Source organism: Neopelma chrysocephalum, unplaced genomic scaffold, assembly GCF_003984885.1.
Source record: "Neopelma chrysocephalum unplaced genomic scaffold, ASM398488v2 Primary Assembly neopelma1_119, whole genome shotgun sequence".
In the NCBI taxonomy this organism is placed as follows: domain Eukaryota; kingdom Metazoa; phylum Chordata; class Aves; order Passeriformes; family Pipridae; genus Neopelma; species Neopelma chrysocephalum.
Window position 1 is genome coordinate 7,260,140 of NW_020897781.1, and position 15,592 is coordinate 7,275,731.

At 44.3% G+C, this 15,592-nt stretch overlaps 2 long non-coding RNA genes across 3 annotated transcripts in view; one reads left to right on the plus strand and one right to left on the minus strand.

Annotated features, from left to right (window-relative positions):
• The first annotated feature begins 8,394 nt into the window (after positions 1 to 8,394).
• On the plus strand, positions 8,395 to 12,148 carry LOC113974359. Of its 2 annotated transcripts, XR_003536532.1 has the most exons (3): positions 8,395 to 8,502; positions 9,579 to 10,152; positions 11,761 to 12,148. It is a non-coding gene; the product is annotated as an uncharacterized LOC113974359 (long non-coding RNA). The 2 variants fall into 2 exon arrangements; XR_003536531.1 differs by lacking the exon at positions 11,761 to 12,148 and having other exon boundaries at positions 9,579 to 10,214.
• LOC113974360 overlaps positions 8,528 to 15,592 on the minus strand; it is a 109,744-nt gene continuing 102,679 nt past the window's right edge. The window contains exons 7-8 of the long non-coding RNA XR_003536533.1: positions 15,452 to 15,567; positions 8,528 to 9,015 (exon numbers count right to left, since the gene is read on the minus strand). This is a non-coding gene — a long non-coding RNA (uncharacterized LOC113974360). The remainder of the gene's footprint in view (positions 9,016 to 15,451; positions 15,568 to 15,592) is intronic.

Genomic DNA, 15,592 nt, shown 5'->3' on the forward strand with positions numbered 1-15,592 from the left:
AATTAATCCTGTTTTCGGTTGTTTCCCAGTAAACTTTGCTGAAAACCAGCGTGTCCACGTGCTCACAGCAGGAATTACGTTATGGGAATTCAGCAGAGCAGCCCCAAGGTTGGTTCCCCAATGGCTCAAGACAGATCTTGCACAATCCCTAGAGAGTTTGTGCTCAGTCCAACCAAAATCTCTTTGAGTTTGTGTTTTCTACCACTAAAAGCTGGTGCTTAAACTCTGCAAGGTCTTGGGGTTTAGAGTGGGAGGCAGATTTGGACTCTCCAGAACACCTGACCTGGGTCTCAACAGGTCTTGATCTGAAACAGAAATCTGAATTTCACAAGAGCAGCTCTAAACTCCGGATTCAGCCCAGCCCAGCTCCAGAACCCAAGCAGAGCCCTGCACATCCCAACCTGGCATTAATAACACACCTTGGGGGCTTCTGTTTCCACTTGGTGAGATTCAAATCTTTTGTCCCAGAATGGGTCCCCCATGTCCTGTTTCAGCTACACCAAAAACTCCCTGGCTGCCTGAATTGTGGTTCTCATGTTGTGAGCTCCACATGTTGCAGCAGCAGCACTGGTGGGATGGCCCAGCCTCAGCCTGTACCTGCAGAGGTGAAAATGGCCTCTTTTTTTACTGCTGACTTTTATAGAACCAAAACTGAGGCCCAGACCAGCTGAAAGGGCTCCAGCACAGGGGAATTACTGTTAAACAGCACTCACGGAGTACTTTGACTGGCTCACATGCCTCAAATAAGCTATTTTGGATTGTTTTAAAACTGTCAGTGTGCCAGAACCTGACAGACATAGTGGATTTTTAATGCAGTCTGATGGACATATTCTAAAGACCAAAAGTTCCCTGTCAGGAGTTCTTTGCTGCAGCTGAGTAAAAGAACAGACCAAATGTGTCTCCCAGCTTCACACTTGGAAGTATTAAAATATCTTTCCCTGGTCCAACCTGTTAAGTATAGGAGAAATTTAAAAACAATCAAACAAGGAAATAAACCAAAAACCCACTCACAGAAAACCAGAAATTCCCAAATAAATGACAGAACCTTTTCCTTTGCTGGGTTTTAAATAGAATCTCAAGAATATAAAGATCGTAGATGTGCTGATGCTGTCTATAAGTATATTTGGTGATTGTAGCAACTGCTCATCAATTTAGGACCATAATTTTTTGCATATTTATTTTTAGAGTAATATCAGTCAAGAAAAGAAGGGAAAAAAGGAAAATCTAGTGCTGGATCTGAGCAAACAGGAAAGTCAAGGGTTAAGTTCTGCCTTACTTAAATTAGACGCTGAAATGTCCTTTTAATACATCACAAAAGGAAAGAATAGCTGAAAGCTGCAACATTTGGCCGTGCAAAATAGGCTGTGGACTTGTAGCAAAGGCTTTTCAGTGGTCAGAGGGCCCCAGGCAGGGAAACCCCTGAGCCCCTGCAGTGCTCCATGAACTCCTTTTCAGGACACACCCAGGACACCTGGGCTCTGTAACCAAAATGTACATTGCCACCATGCTTATATGTTCCTTCAGGCACTTTGTTTTTGAGAGAGTGTTTGGGGTTTGTTTTGGGTTTTTTTTAATGTGCTACAGGTGCTTTTGTTGCGCTTGCTTTAGCTATATTCCTTCCTCATTTTTAATGCATAGATATTAATCTGTTTGTGTGTTTGTGCAGGTGCATATCCGTGTAGTTTATATAATATACCCACATAGACAGGGACTATTTACAAGGGTGACAGGGCAAGGGGGAATGGCTTCAAACTGACAGAGTAGTTTGAGGTTGGATATTAGGAAGAAATTGTTCCCTGTGAGGGTGGGGAGGCCCTGGCACAGGTTGCCCAGAGAAGCTGTGGCTGCCCCATCCCTGGAAGTGTCCAAGGCCAGGTTGGACGGGGCTTGGAGCAACCTGGGCTAGTGGAAGGTGTCCCTGCCCATGGCAGGGGATGGGACTGGATGAGCTTTAAGGTCCCTTCCAACCCAGACCATTCCTTGATTCTCTGATCTATCTGGGTACATTGTATAAATATGGTTTTATATGAACACACACAACCCCATCACAACGCTGGGTCATGATCCTGTCCTGGCTCCAGCCCCGTGTGAGCAGCACATGGAGCCTGCCCAGGACTGAGGGTTCATACCATGTACATACTATAGACTACATTTTAGTGGTTTTATTTACAGCTACATGAGGTCAGGCTGTGCTGCCCTATCTACTTTTATGTGCAACCAATAGTTAAATAATACAGCTTTAACCAACTTTGTATTTATTTCTGGAGAAAAGGAGCATCCTCAGACATAGTGTTATGCATTGTTGTCTCTTTTTACAATGAAAACTGATACATTAAAATTATATAGCTTGGCTGAGGAACTTCAAAATATACAGTACTAAATTATTTCCTGTTCTTGCTGAGCAGTGTTTTTTCAGTATTAATATTTTTGTTACTTAATACAACTTGCTCTCGTTCTGTACAAACATGAGCTTAACCTTGGAAGAGTTAATACCATTTTGTGAGTAATTTGTTCTCACTTTATCTGGAAGATAGCCATATTTGCACATGAGGAAATTCTGTCTTTCCTCAGTTATCTGAATGTTTCACCACAGTGCCTTCCTGCCATTGTACCAAAGGCCTACAAATATCTTGTCTACAGGGTGAACAACTCTAATGCATTTTCCATCAAAGTTACACCATGCAAAGTACATGGGGCTCGTTGGAACTCAAAAGTTCATCTCTTTTTTTGTGTGTGTGTGTGGTTTGTTTTTTTTACTTCCATTTTTCCATCCAAGCTTTGGCTGCGAATACAGGATGAGCTTCTATAAACTTCTGCATCAAATATACATAGAATAAAAATCATCATTCATGATATGTAAACAGTCTGAGAGTGGACTGGGAGTGGACAGACATCAGGAAGATTTTTTTTTTTGTCAGTTATGAGTGTTGGAAGTTGAGTTTGCCAGGAGGGGAATTGCTTGTGAAGATACTTGCAATGAAATATGAAGTCCTGTTTTTGTTTTTCTCCATGAGAATGAGCAGAATGTAAGATCTGAGCAACAACAATGGAGTGAAAGTGTCTCATGTATGTGTTTTTATGGTAGAAAGAATGTAGAAGAGTCATGGTTTTTGCACTTGCTTTATTTGTATCCATGTAAATATGTATCACTTCCATGCTCCTTGTAGGAATACAGCATTTTCTGAATGTAGAATATTTCCCAAACCAGCACTATGTTATTCTCCATTGTATAAAAAGCTGCTGCTTAATAACATATCTAAACCAGTTCTCAGAGTAGCTAGCATGTTTTTAAAGTATATTTTGTAATCCATATCTTTACAAAAGAGTGACTATGCTTTTTGTCTGACCAAATATGCAACACCTTTTGGATTAAGGTTAGTATTTATAAAGGATCGATTTTCATTTTCTCAATGTCTTAATTTTCTATGCAATTGTTGTTGAATTGTTACTGTCCTAAAAAAAAGCCATGTATTTGATAGATTTCCCAAAGACTTCAAAGAGGGCTTTAAATGCTTGAGAAATATGTTTCTAAATATTTCAATCTGACTTTTCCCCCTGCATTTCTTTCCAAATTGCTACTTAATAGGGAACAATTATCTGCCAGATGGGACTCCAGAAAATTACTGTCTTAATTTCAAATCTTAAACTGATTCAGACCCTCATAATTTTTGCACCACTTAAAGTCATCTGATGTTCCAGTTTATCTGCAATTCTGAGTGTTTGTTATTTATGTTCCATATTCCTGTGCAATAGGAAGAGATGCTGATGTTGGGTCTAGATGGGCTGAATTGCAAATTCCTCATCGTTTACATTGCAGTGGTTTCTTACCTGTAAGAGTAAGGCAACACTCTGCTGTCACACATGGAAGGTTATAATTCTTTATTCATCTCAGTTCAGAATGAACAATCCACCTTTTTGTACGTTTGCCATAAGATTGACATCTGTACCTTTAATATCTGCTCCTTTATAAGTGCAGTGGGTGGCAGCTGATAGTGATTTGTTAAACTGCCTGTCAGTGTCTAACCCACTCTGGGCTGTTTAAGGTTTGTTTAGCCATTTTTATTGTTTCTGGGGTGCAGAAAAATATGACTTAGCCCCCGATCCACATTGCAGTAAATTTCAAATGAAGGTGCTGATGCTGTGAAAGATGATATCAGCTGCAAAACGAGTGGTTATCTGGGGAATGGTGGTTTGAGTTCCTTGTCAATAACTCCCATAAAATAGCAAAATGGAGTAGAAAGTTCTACAATGACTGTCACAAAAATGACTAATGATTTATGTGTTTGCAATAGCCCAGAAATCCACAGATATGCTGTTGGAATCCTCAGCTGTTCCAGGATTGAGCTGCCATGAGTTTGGTGATGCTGAGCAGCACCTGAAGCACAGGTGGTGTGAGACCAACGGGGAGTGGAGGGACAGCTCAGTGTGAACAGTGATGGCCTGACTGGGACTCACAGATCTGTGTGTTTGAGTGTGTGTGTGTAATTCTGAAGTGATTCCCCCCCTGGATGTTCAGGTAAAGCCATATGTTAACCGACACAGGAGTGAGCACTTGTCACTCAAATCACCCTAACAGATGTCTTTTGAAGCAAATTGCTAGTTCAAAAACCTAAGTTCCACAACTGAAAAGGGGTTTCTGTCATTCACATTCCTACAACAACGTTGTTAACCTCCAATGTAATGAATTTTTTTTCTATCTGTAAAATATTTTTATATATTGCTTGTAATATGGTAGATTAGCAATAAATGAAAGGGCATCATCTGCTGCAAGAGTGTTTGGTCTGTTCTTAAACACCTTTATTGCCTTTGCTAAACTAATATCAAGGGGCTGAGTCACCCACTTGATAGTCTTCATGTCCTTGTCACCCTCCTAAATACTCACAAGTGGGATGTGCATAAGGATGTCAGAGTACAGAATATTTCTTCTTTAATGAGTTGCTCAATTCTCCTTTGCATCAAGATCCCACTCAGGTTCTGTAGATGAGATAGATCAAGTCATACAGGGACAATTTTATGAACTTCTTCATTTTCTCTTCTCGTCTATTTTCACTTCTTTTGATTTTCTATTCCCACCATCCCAATAAAAAGCCCCAAACAATCCACATAACGGGTACTGCAGACTTTCTACCTTAACAAAGAATTAATTTCTATCTGAGTAAATGTCCTTCTGCATCAGTGGATGCTTTTTCAGAGACTGGGGATGTACTCCATTTCATTGTTGTCCATCTAAACCCTAATCCTACATTTCTCTACTGGAGACACTAAAAGAGACATTTTCATACTGCTGTGCTGGAAGGGTGCCCAGAGCCCATTATGCCTCAGTAAGAGGCAAGTTTATCCAGTGTGCAATTAAAGACATTTACCTTAACAAAATCAATATTATCCTTTGCATTTAAAACCAGAGAATTCAAACCATATTTGATGCGTTTGCTGGACATGGAGCGAGCGCTTTGCTTTGCTTATTCACAAAAGCCTCGGAGCAGGCACCATGTGGAAGTTCTTAACTCCCAGAAACCCTGTACAAAGGCTGGGAAGCTCATAAACCAGACAGGCCTCGCCAACAAAGAAGCTGTTACTGGCTGGGAGAGAACATTTTATGATGAGCAAATATATGGCACACAGGATTTTAGCTTTATTCAGCAACAGGAAAGTTTAAGTAACTTAACCTGGAAATTCCACAGTTAAGGGCTGAGAACCCGAGCACCTGACCCGATCCTCTGGCTTTAATTTACGTCTTGGGTCGGAATTAAAAGACTACAACAGTACCCCAGGTTTTTCGTCTTAACGGGAAATTTCCTGGATTTTGTAGACTTAACTCCTTCCTTTGTAACCCTTCAACATAGCTGACTCTTTTCCCAGTTTTCAGGGTAGCAGCAAGGAAGAACAGTCCCTGTTTCTAATGAACATCTGGGGCTCGTATGAGCCCTCTCTCGCTCGCGTGCTCCGTTGTGTAAATATGCGATTTACAACTTCTTTTTCTTTTTTTGAATACAAATGTAATTTAGGCAATTTAAGAAGCTGCCTTTCAGCTTCATACCAGATTCTTTTCTAAATACATCATCACTGGCTTGCTCAGGTGGCCAAGCTCAACTGGGCTGCTGTAAGGGAGCTTCACAGGGAAGATGAGCTCCCACCCCACACCATCCTTGTCTTCCCTATCCCTGGACCTTAGCTGGACCATCTGCTCTTGTGAACTCATCATCTCAGTGAACCCATGTTACAGAGGGGTTTGAATTAGTTTTATTTAGGAAGGGAAGGCCATAGCACAGGATTTGGGCTCCTACTGACCTCAAGGGCAACGCTGCTGGCACAGCAAAATTGCTGAGACTGTGAGCAACCACTTATCCTAAAAACCCAGGGGAAGGAGGTGGTGGGAGAGGCTGGCAGGAGCTGCATGCAGACCAATGGGCCAAAGCCAGGCATTGGAGGTGGCTGCAGTACAAAGGCACCTCTTTATTCAGCAGACCACTGAAATTACAGCTGAAGTCAAGAGGGAGAGTTCAGAGGCAGCCCAGAGCTCGGAGGGCAGGCGCTAAAATAAAAACATTATCTGTTGCTCAGATATACACACAAACAGTAAAAGGATGTATTTTTCTGGGCTTTTGCAGTGTATTAGCTGCCTAACTGCCCATGAGAGCTCTGCTCTGCCCGGGGAGTTTGGATGGAATGGGCTCTCAGGCCGGGGATGGGCTGTGAGAGCAGCCAGCGTTCACTATACCAGCCTTGTTTTCCTCAGAAACCAAGCTGAAAGCACGGCAGCCCTTCCCAGCCAGCTGCATCAGTCATGCACAACTCTGAGATTTCATGCCATTAAAGAAGTTATTTCTAGGTGTTATTAACTGCTCTAAGGGCTGGGCTGTGCCTGGTAAGAAACCAGCAGTAAGAAAGTGCAGTTTAACTCCTTGTACCCCTGGGCTTGACCTGAAGGTTTAAGTTGGCCTGAGTGTATTTTTCATGGACCCTTTATTTAACCTTATTGAAATATGAGCAGTGTCACAAAAGCCTTCTCAGCTGCCTGCTTATATCAGCATGAGCAGACCACTGAAATCAAAGCCCAGCTGATGTTTAATTTCTAAGCTTTTTCATATTAGGCTTCACCAGAGGAAAAGTGGGGGAAGAGACCTTTCCCTTTTGAGTTAAGTCTCCAGTAACCAGTTCAATCAGGAGCACCTTTCTTTCCTTATTCTTTTTCCCAGTTCTAAGCTCAGTTCTATAAATCAGGATTCATTCTGGCTTCTATACAGGGCTCTTACAAGAAACCATATTGGCTTCATTTACCTTTAAAAAAGATCTTATAGCATAAGAAATAAATGGAAGGAATAAACGTAATTGAGCTGTGACCATGTATCTTACACTGGCAGCACTGTGTTAAGACTTGGGCTCTGATCAAAGGTCTTTTCCCACCTGAGTAATTTTATGATTTTCTAGGTTTTGGTGTGGGAATGGGCAGTGTAACACTTTGCCTCACAGCAGCACTGCTCCCTCTCAGCTGCAGGCTGGGGCCAAGTAAAGTTTATAGAAAACGTGCTCCTTATACTGCATGGAGGGTTGTGTCTTTTTTTGCTTTCCCTAGCAAGAAAAAAAGTCTGGGAAAAATGCAGGGAAGGTTTGCTGCTGCACAGGATATCAGTGCCATCTGCAGGGAGCCGAGCTCAGCGCTGGTCCTGCACCGCAGCCCCGGGCTGGGGACTCACCTGAGAGACCCCCAGAGGGAGCAGGAGAAGGGCTGGCCATGGAAAACCCTTCCCAGGGTGGCCAGCATTTGGGGAGAGGGAGGCAGGGTCCTGATGGTAGCGGCAGCAGGTGCTGCACCCTCTCACATCCCAGCCTCCCACCCAGCACCGTGTCACGGCTGAGCTGTGAGCAGGTGTCCCAGCCACTCTGATCCTCCCCACTCAGACAGCCACGGGCAGCTGGGGCACTGCCAGGCAAAGCTGTTACCCCCCAACACACACACATGCACTTTTCCAAAATCTTGGTTTTCCAGGCTTCCATGCAGTTTGGTTCACCCTGTGCTGCCTGGTTCCCTCCGAAGAAAGCAGGGAATTTTCTGGGCTGATCTCTGCTCCCGTGTCCCACACAGCAGGCAGGGGGTGATGGTCAGGGATGAGTTTTCTACTCCTCACAGCAGCTCTGTGCTTAAACAGTGTTTGCACAGCAGCTGCGATGACAACCAGGCACAAACCCAGTTATCAGAAGGCTGAGCCCACATCAATACCCACAGCCCTGCTCCCCAAAATTCATGAGGTTTGAGGTGGCTGCCAGCACCTCTTCCCGAGGAATGACCCCTGAGGGAGGCTGAGTGCTGCAGGTGAGGGCTGGCTCCCTGGAAGGTGAGCAGCCCCAAGTTCCATGGAATCATCTGGCACGGAAACCGCAGGTCACGTTGACATTGTTGCTGTTGGCACAGCATTCCTGCTGCTCTAGGAGGAGAAACACCAGCCTGTTTTTCATCTGTCCTTTGTTTCTGATTTATGGATCCCTCTAAAGCAGAAGTGAAAGGTATTCATTTACGTTATGTGGTAGAAAGTGGGACTTCAAGAATGGCCAAAATCCTGCTGCAAAGACAGCAAATTCCAGGTTTATTTCCACTTCAATAGGTAAAACATTTGCATACTAATCAGGAAGTCACTGAGTAGTTGTTATGAGCAGAAATTCAAGGTATATTTTCTACCCTGTAATAACATGAGTTTATTAATCACTGCTCAAACCCAGACCTGGCTGGTTTAGAGGCTGGAGTTGCCCTCTTTGTATATTGACATTATACCTGATCCATTTTGCTGCTTCCCTCGTTGTTCCCCTCTGGCTCTACCAATGGCACTGATGCCTCAGTAATCCCAGGCAGCAGGAACTGCAGGAGCCTTGGCAGCAGGGAGGAGTGACACCCAAAAAGAGGGAATCTTGGCATGGTGTGGCTGCAGGAGCCTCGCACCTGGCTGCAGATCCAGCTGAAAACCTGTTGGCACTGGAGGCAGATGGGATTTCATCCTCTTTAGGATCAGGGGCTGGGTCCAGCTGTGGGAAGGAGAGGGGTGGGCTGGGGTGAGATGACACAGCAGAGAGAACAGCAGAGCATTGCCTGTGCCACCAGGGCTCTGGCACAGGGACATCAGGAAACCTGCCATGCCTGGCTCTGTCCATGCCCAGTAGTGGCCCAAACTACCCCTAAGAAAGCCTCTGGCACAGAGCCATCCAGGTGCCAGACAAGCTTCTCTCTCTACCCTGGGACCCCTCCCCTGTACTGTCCTTACCTGGAGTGTTGTTTAAAGCCCAGTTCATTCACCTGTCCCATTTTTTTCCCACTCATCTCTGTGCAATTTTAAATATCCCCCTCCAAGATGTACAAACCCAGCTGACAGACAATAGCCCTCAGGGGAGGTGCTGCCCATCAGCAGACACAGAACCACCCACGGAGAGCACTGAGTTTTCCCAAATCTTCTTTTTCCCCCCTTAGCTGTTAAAAGAGAAGAGGGGGAAGAGGGAGAGTTCATACACAAAGTATATTTCTTGGTTGCTGAGAGACTTCAAATCTCCCTAATGAATAAACACAGTGCACTTAATTTTGTTTATGAAAACAGACTTATTGTGATGGCAAAAAGATGAGTCAGTGCCCTGGGTGAGGGGAGAGCAGCAGCTGGAGACACTCACCGAAAAGCAACGCCTCGGAAACCAGAGCAGCTCTCATGTCCAGCAGTGCCAAGAGATGCAATTTCTCCTCTAACAAGAACCACCAGGACACAGGGAGTGGGAGAAGGCTTCCTCATGACCTGGCAATTGGCTGCTGAGCGAGTATTGCCGTGAAAAGCAGAGGATTTGTGAACAAGCAGCGGACACGGCACATCCTGCTCCCACCCAGCCCATCCCGAGGATGCTCCTGGAGCTGGACTGAGCCTGGCCTGGGTCTGGGCTCCTGGGGAACAACTTCAGAGCTGCTGCTGGTCCCTCACAGCACAGAGGCACCAGGGAAGGTGTAGATTTGAGCCGCTCAAGCAGGAGGAATTGCTGACTCCAAGGAGCACATTCCCCATCCATCTCTGCATCCCCTCTGATGTTTTTGGCATTTATTTTGGGCAAATATGAGCAAAGTGGGATCTGAAGCTGTCCCTGTCACTTCCTGACCAGGTGAAGCCTCCTGAGGCTTCACATAAGCAGGTGCAGCATGAACATGATTTCCTTTAAATAATTTTACTGTCTATAAAAAAGTCACATCATTAGAGTGACTTCCCACGCATGTCCCATCTTCCCAAGATGTCCAAAACACACCCTGCCCTGTGCCTGTGAGGAGCCCTGAGTTGTCAAACACATTGTCCCCCTCCCTGCAGCATTGGGTGACATGTCACCTGGCCACCAGCACCCCTGCAGAGCCAGGTTGGTCAGATCTTCATCTGGTCCTCAGCACGTTGCTGGCACTTCATAAATAACTCCAGCCCTTCCTTCAGATCATGGGCCTGTTGTTTTCCCTCCTCGGTTTCACTGATGTAAATCTGCCACGTCTGCACGAGCTGTGCTGATGAATGACCCTGAATAAGGACCCACTCAGCCAACTCTCCCTGGACAGAGCCCCATTGTGTGCTGGGGGGTAACACACAGGGTTCTGTTCAAACAAAATCAGCCCAACACAAGTTCAGGACTTTTCCTTCCTTCCTTAAAAAAGAATTGAAAAAAAAAAGAAAAAAGAAACCCGTTTGCTGAAGGCCAAGCATGGAGGAAGGAAAGAAATTTCAATTAAAACCCTTAAAAGCCTAAAATTACTCAGTTTACATTGGTGCCTGGTTCAGATATGCAGGTGAATACACTGGACATAAGCACAAACCATATCAAGATGAAGGTTTTTAGGCACCATAAAGGTACCACCACTTCTGTGCATCACAGAATGACCCCTAAAAATGTCCCACAAAGACTGAAACGTGTAAAGATATAAAATTCTCTGTGTTCTACTTTCCACATAAGGCAGAGAAGAGCCTGTCCCTGCAGTTACAATCTCTGATGGCTAAAAGACAACAAACCAAAAAGAAATTATGGATTTTAGCACTGGGTTATCAATTATTAAGGGGCCTTTCAAGCTTTTGCCATGTAGCAGAAGAAATCAAGGGCTCCTGGAGGTTGGACTTTGCTCAACAAACACACAGTTGTTATTTTCAACTATTTAAACCCATTCTCTAACAAGCTAAACTATTGCATCAATGCTGGTAGAGAAAGGATGGGGCTCATGGATTTTCATCACTAAAACTTACACCTTTAGTAAAAAAATCACCAGCTACAGAAAATATACATAAAAGGATAATAACTCAGAGTGTGTAATACACACCCAGGCTGACCAAGGTGGATTTTTACACTGATTTTGCACTAGCACACATTAAAATACAGGTACAAAGCACCAAGGTGTGACTCTTAATGGTTCACAGTGCAACTGTTGTATTCTATTAGTTGGTTTTACCTTTTATGTTATTTCTTTGTCAGTGTGATTAATGTGCTCTCTGCCTCACCCAGCCAGTGCTCCCCACATTAAGAGGAAAGTGCTGTTTCAGAGGGTTATTAATTCAGCATTTTGCAACAGTAACTGTATGCCCAACTTTAAAAATTGTTTTCAAAGTGAGTTACATATCAAATGAAGCCTTGGATAAATAAAGGCCATCAAGCAATAAACTGTGTTAGTTACAGGCCAGTACTTTCTGTTACTGTAATTCACAGAAAAACTGTCATAAAAGAGTGAAAACTCTGTAATCCAAGACCTTTTACTCTTTTTTTTTCTCATACCAGACTTGTCCCCTAAAGCTTAAGATGGTTGAATCACAGATGGATCCTTTTCCAGTTCCTTTGAAGTTCCTGATTAAGCAGTGACTTTTCATGTATCTTCAACACAAAGCCAATTCCTCATCTGCCACAAGAGCATCAAATGGAAGAGGATGTGACACCAGCCCAAACAGAATGCCAGAAGCTTCCACAGAAAACTGTGGAAATTCCTCTTTGAATTCTCAGAAAAGTCAAACTTTTCAGGTTCCCTGGCTCCAGAGCATGAAGTGGAGGCACCATCTCCCTGCATCCCTGGTTCCATGAGAGCCCACTGGATTTGCCATTTTGCTGTGCTCTGTCTGCTCCTGCTATAGGAAGATCTTGGCCCTCCTTAAGTCATACACAAGAAATACAAAGAAATAATAGTGAATAATAATTTTCCCATAAGATCCATTTCAAATACTCTATATCCAAAATACTTATAATTCAGGGCAAAAAAAGAAAATCTATTAAAAACTAATTCTGTGGTACTAAAGTTGGCTCAAACCAGCCCCTTAAAAACAAACAAAAAAACCCCCTAAGCACTGTAGATTAGTTGGCTTTTCACCAACCAGCCCTGATTGAAAATCAAAGGCAGATGTGAGCAGAAAAGCAGCAATTTCAGCTCTCCCAGCAGCCGCCTGTTGTTGGCACAGGCCCGAAAAATATCATTTCAAACTGGTACCGGCTGGACCCGCTGCAGCCTTCGTGGCAATTACGTGGCCAGAGTGTTCCTGCTGTCCCTTCTCAGATAAACAGAGCTTTCTGCAACAGAGGGAGCAGGGATTAAGGCAAAGAAAAAGAGCTCAGATGGGAAAGCTTAGTTTCCTTACATCTAAGGGGTATGTGTGCAACTCAGCATGAGGAGTGAGAGCTTTAGCCAGGAAATCCATCTTTTGGCCAGTCCTTGAGAATGCCTGGATGGGGAGAGTCCTCTTGCACAGGGCAAAGGGGCTCCATCACCCCAAACTGTAACCACCATCCAGAGAACAGCAATAGGCTGGGGAAGGGGAAGACAAGAGACTGAACAGCTTTAAACTCCTTTAAAATAGAAATGAAGAAGAAAGAGAGAGTGTGATGATAAAAGATGTTTTGTGCTGCGCTGGCAGAGGAGCAGAATTGATGATGTGATGAGTCAGTTCCCTCTCCAGCATTAACAACCCTCAACATGCCTCTTCCAAAAGCAGCCTCTGTTCGGGGTCCCTGGCTCCAACATCAGCAACACTTTCCTTGGGACAAGGATCTGTCTGCTCTCAAACTTGACTCTTCTAAAACCACCACTGCACCAGGACAAATGATTTCAGGGCTGGAGGGGCTGCCTGTCTTCTGGGCAAGAGAGAACGTTTTGTATCAAAATACATTTCGTGTGAATGATCCTATTTATGGTACAAATTTCAGCCTATTCTAGCTTGCCATACCCAGAAATGCGAAGAGAATTAAACTTGAAGAAGTGAAAATCAGATCCACTTCCACATGCAGAACTGAACTTTGCAGGATTTTTTTCTTTTTTTATTTTTTTTAAGTTTATACCACTGGATATACTTCTCTGCACTCCCAAATATTCCCTCCCTTGTGCAGGATGCCTGCAGTGACTATCACACAAATGACACATTGTCTCTTGGCAAAAAAAAGATGTGCAAAATGAGACTTGACTCAGAGACCTGCTCACCAACAGCAACAAAAATTCCTCTCCAAGTGTCCTACAGAAGCAGAGTCAGAAGGTAACTCTCTTAATTATCTCTGAAGAGTGAGAACTTGGAATATCTCTGCAATACAGTGTACCAATGTGGTTTTTAAAAGAAAATAATTAAGTCTGTAATAATAGACAGCCTCAGAAGCATTCGTTTTTTCCCTTTTCTCTACAACAAAATAATCTGAGAACAGCAATGCCATTAAAATAGGGAAAGTGGAAATAAGATCCTTGAACTAGAAAACCATTCACCAATATGTCCAGGGATAAAATATCAGCTCTGCCTCATGACTCATCTCTGAATCTATCGCTATTTAAATACTCAAGTACTTTGAATTTTATGTGGTCATGATAAATAGCAACAGGCAATTGAATTCTCATCCTCAATGTGCAGTACTCAGTTAAGGAAAGCTCTCCACCTCACCATCTGCTTTCTCTTCCCCCTTTTTCTTATTTCTGCATCATCTTGGATTTCTGCTTCCTTTTTCTCCCGAGAGCACAGAACCCTAAAAAGCTCTCCCAACATCACAGAACCATCTTGAAAGAAATGTGGAATATTCCATGGTTTTTTACAGGAGCAGCTTTCATACTCTACACAGAAAAATGCTGTATATTTCCTATTAAAAAGTCTTTGAAGGTTTCTCCATATTGTTCTGTCATCAGGCCCAGCAAAAGAACAACGAAGACAGTACTAATTAATTGCTGTGTCACTCTGAAAACTAAGATTTTTGCCTGCTTTTGGTCGGTATCTCCTGGAGTATCTTCACACAGGACAACCACAGTTCCCTGGGGGCTCATGCCAGTGTCCTCTGCATCTGCCCAACAATTCTGTGTGCTTGAATGCCACCTTGGAACTTCCTCCCCACCCACAAAAGGTGAATAATATCTACCCAAAACACTGACAACTGTGGCTGTCCCCTTAATTCTGCACTTCGAGCCACCAGGCACCTTGTAAGTGATTTGTTCAGAAACTGCCCAGCTTGAAATCAGCTCCCCCTCAGCTCTGCAGGGCTGAGATGTCCCTGCCCAGGGTGGAGGAGCTGCTGGGCTGGGGACAGGCAGGGACAGCTTGGGAGGGCGATGGGAGCAGCACTGTCCAGGTGACCAGACATCCCTCTCTGTTCCCTTTGGCTCCATCTCACCTGCAGAGCACTGGAAGCAGGATTGGTCCACACTGGTCCTTCCCTCTGACCCATCCCTGAATCCTGACCTGGGACAAAGTGCCAGTGGCTCATGGGCAGCCCCTCAGATACTCAAAGGTTTAAACTATCATAGAAAGGACAATGTGGATTTCTAGTCCTATGGATTATGAGGGAAATCTCCTCCCTCTCAAGACAAGCCAAGAGGATTTGGTGTCAGAGGCTGCCAGCAGGCAGAGGCCATGTGTGATGAGCACAGGAACATGGGGACAAGCTCTGTGCATGCAGATTTAGGTCCATTTGGTTAGTTATTGGCCTGGTGCTAATCTGGGTCTGGTATACAAAGTGCTTCAATCCCAGTTTGGGATTCATACTGGAAAACAGAACCCCTGAATTCACAGCCCTGTTTTTGTCTCACTGGGGTGAGCCTGGGGCTGCACAAAGACACCCATTTTGCTCAAACCTTTCCCTCAAGACAGAGCTAGGGCTGGACTCCAGCCAGCAAGCTGCTCATGGGCAATCCAGGCTTGGAAATGGACTTGAACACACAGTCCATTAAAGGCATCAGCATTTCCCAGAAACTGGCTGCTGACCCCAAAACCTAAGGAACAACCATGATTTCAGAAGCAATAACTTCAGGACAGTCATCCAGATACTCCAGAGCTGGGTTTTCAGCCTTTCTCCTGTTGCCAGAAAGGGCTTTAGTGCTAAACCCAAAGCCTTCCAGCTCCTTTGTTGTGGAGCTCTGTCCTGCACTGGGACAGCCTGAGCCAAAAACCACTTGCCAGTTCCTCCTGCATGGCTGGGACCCCACCCACGAGACTTTTCTGCAACACCCACCAGTTCTTACCTGTTTTTCTTAAGACTCAAGTACCCATCAAGCTCCACAGCTCTACCATTTATGTCCCATGTGTCAGAGTGTGCATCCATATGGAAGCACCTGCAGTATTCCCAATACCAAGGTCACTGTGGAGAACGTGTGTGGGAATTT